We start from the raw sequence: 2,927 nt of genomic DNA, 5'->3' as shown, positions 1-2,927 counted from the left end.
GACCAGTATCTTGAAGCAATCTCATAACTTTATCCTGTCTATAGTATATTTTATGCCTTCTTCTAGTCGCACCTGGGGGAGGGAGGCTCAGAATAGAGACCGATTCGGAATTTATGCCGTCGTCTATAGTCACACCTGAGGGTGGTTGATCTCAAATGGAGACCGATTCGGAATTTATTCCATTTAGTTACACCAATGAAAAAAGTATCTTAGCATGCAGTCCGATTAGAACTTAGTGGCTTCTTCTGTAGTCACACTTGAGGGGGGGGAGACCTCAAACGTACATCTGAGGGGAAAGTATACACTCAGCATGGCGTCCGATTAGGTCTTCATACCTTCTTCTACTCACACGTGACAAAAAAAAAAAGAAACTCAGCATAGAGTCCGATTCGTACTTTATGCCTTGTTCTAGTCACTGGTCACACATGAGGGGGGATGTGCCACTTATGGAATCCGAAACGTCATCATTGTCATGAAAATCCACAAGAAGAAAGCGTTAATAAGTGGTATAAGTTTAGGTTCGAGATTTATTTCAACAAAAATAAAAGACAAGAAATGCTCGCTAAATCCTAATATTAATTCTGGATTAATATTAATTAATATTAATATTAATATTAATTCTGGATAAATATTAATTAATATTAATATTAATATTAATTCTGGATAAATCGTGAAATGAACAAAGACAAGAAATGCTCGCTAAATCCTAATATTAATTCTGATGTTCATATCCTCCATTATGATGTTCATATCCTCCATATCCGATTAGGTCTTCATACCTTCTTCTACTCACACGTGAAATGAACAAAGACAAGAAATGCTCGCTAAATCCTAATATTAATTCTGATGTTCATATCCTACATTTAACGACTGTACATTCCGCGTTCTTCCTATTATTACAAGAATCCAGTATCTACAGCTTAAGTCGAAATGTTGTCTTAACCAAATAATACTTTATTAGCATTAAGTAAAATAGTTTTGTTTCGACACACAAAAAGCTATTTTTCGTACAGTTTTAAAACAAAACATGTTTTCTACTGGTGAATCAGCGGTAATTCTGTGGTCTTATAGCACTACAAATTGGGTTTCGATACTCGCGGTTGACAGAACCCGTTGTATAACTTTGTCTTTCACAAGAAACAAACAAGATTGATCAAACATTTCTATAGGTATGAAGTGGAAATAAATCCGTCGAATCATTTAGTGGATATCAATTTTCAAGTGATTTGGTTGTTTTTTTGTTTGTTTTTTTCAAGTGATAGACTAAACGGAATGAATACATGTCCAACCGTTATTAGCATGTAGCATCGTACATAAAAGTAAAGGTTTTTATCAGATGAATCTCTTCTTCCACAAATAAAAAATCTTTATTACAGTTAACAGGTTACATTTGTCCAATTCCATAATTACTTATAGCTCCGTAACTTCACTAAAAGTTATAAATATACGTAAAACTGACTTCAAAAAGAATACTTTGTTCATATTAATTATACTGGCTCTTTCTATCAGTATTGCAGATCAGTGCGTTTAGACGTAGGGCATTTCAGTTTGTAACTCAAATCATAGCCCCCCCCCCCCACATTAAAATGTTGTTGAACCTTATCAAACTAAATTTTCTGTTCCGCCGTTATATCTACGGTGCTAGGCTAAATCGCTCACGTAATGTGAAGTGATAATTTTACACGTTTTTCCAGCACGATGACTCGAATATACTGGCATTGTTACAGGTTTAGGAAATGTGTCCATAATGAACATCCTTTACGCTGTTTGTGGAAGTGATCGCGCCGATAGTACTAGTAGCAGTGGTTATCACCGACAAAGTTAATAACTACTAGAAAAATTACTCGCATTTTAACATATATATCTCCGTCTCTGTATGAAAAATAAATATTTGAGCCAATAAAGTGAGTTTATGTAATATCAGCTTCATAATTATAACAATAAAATAATCGCATTTACAACGTAACGGAGATAAGTGTATAATCGCGATGTCTACATTTTCTAGAAGTCATCGAAAAATGAAACATATCAACATTTAGATAACCACATTTGTTGCAAGCTTAAACACTACCAGCTAAGTAATTTCACATTAATACATTATTACACCCGAACTGATATAACAGCATTCAAGAAAAGTATTCTCGTAACATATTTTCTCAACTGTTGTTGACTTTTATTTTATTAACGACTTGTGAAAGTACACGGCTTCGCTCTGGATATTAGATTGATTTATTCTAGATGACTATATCAGTGTATGTATTCTGAACCCATTTTAGCATAAAAGTATAACCTATAAACTTTTGTTGCTCCTTTACGGGATGTGGTCTGTTTATAAACGTAACCTTCCCTCTGACTTGTCCTCTGATTTTAAACTTAAATAATAAAAATAAATAATAAAAACAAACCTCTTTAATTAACGGAGTCTCTAAATTACACATTTATGCATTTCATTTTATACTTTCAGCACAAAGCCTCTTAACAACGATATTAAGTTATACTTTTATTGCTAAGCAACATGATATAAAAGCCATTGTTGGAACGCATTGTTACCAAGACGAACTGGCTTTTCTATATATTAGAAGTTGTTATATAAGGAACCACTTCTTTTCTATGTGGTTTTTTGCTAGCTTGCCTCATTAAAAATATGCGCACGCGCATGCGCGCACGCACGTGGATAAGATAAGTAATAATATCCACGTGCACACCCTCAGGGTCCACTTAGTATGGGAACAAAAGTTCACGTTTCTAGGTTCTTTCCTCTTAGAGCTATGGCGGTCACATTTCTTTTCTATGTGGCTTTTCGCATGAAAAGATGCGCACGTGCATGCGCGCACACACGTAAATAAATAATAATACTCAGGTGCAACCCCTCAGGGTCCACTTAGTATGGTCGCAAAATTTCAGGTTTCTAGGTTCTCTTTCTATTT

Source organism: Limulus polyphemus, unplaced genomic scaffold, assembly GCF_000517525.1.
Source record: "Limulus polyphemus unplaced genomic scaffold, Limulus_polyphemus-2.1.2 Scaffold321, whole genome shotgun sequence".
Taxonomy (NCBI): domain Eukaryota; kingdom Metazoa; phylum Arthropoda; class Merostomata; order Xiphosura; family Limulidae; genus Limulus; species Limulus polyphemus.
This window is presented reverse-complemented; position numbering follows the sequence as displayed.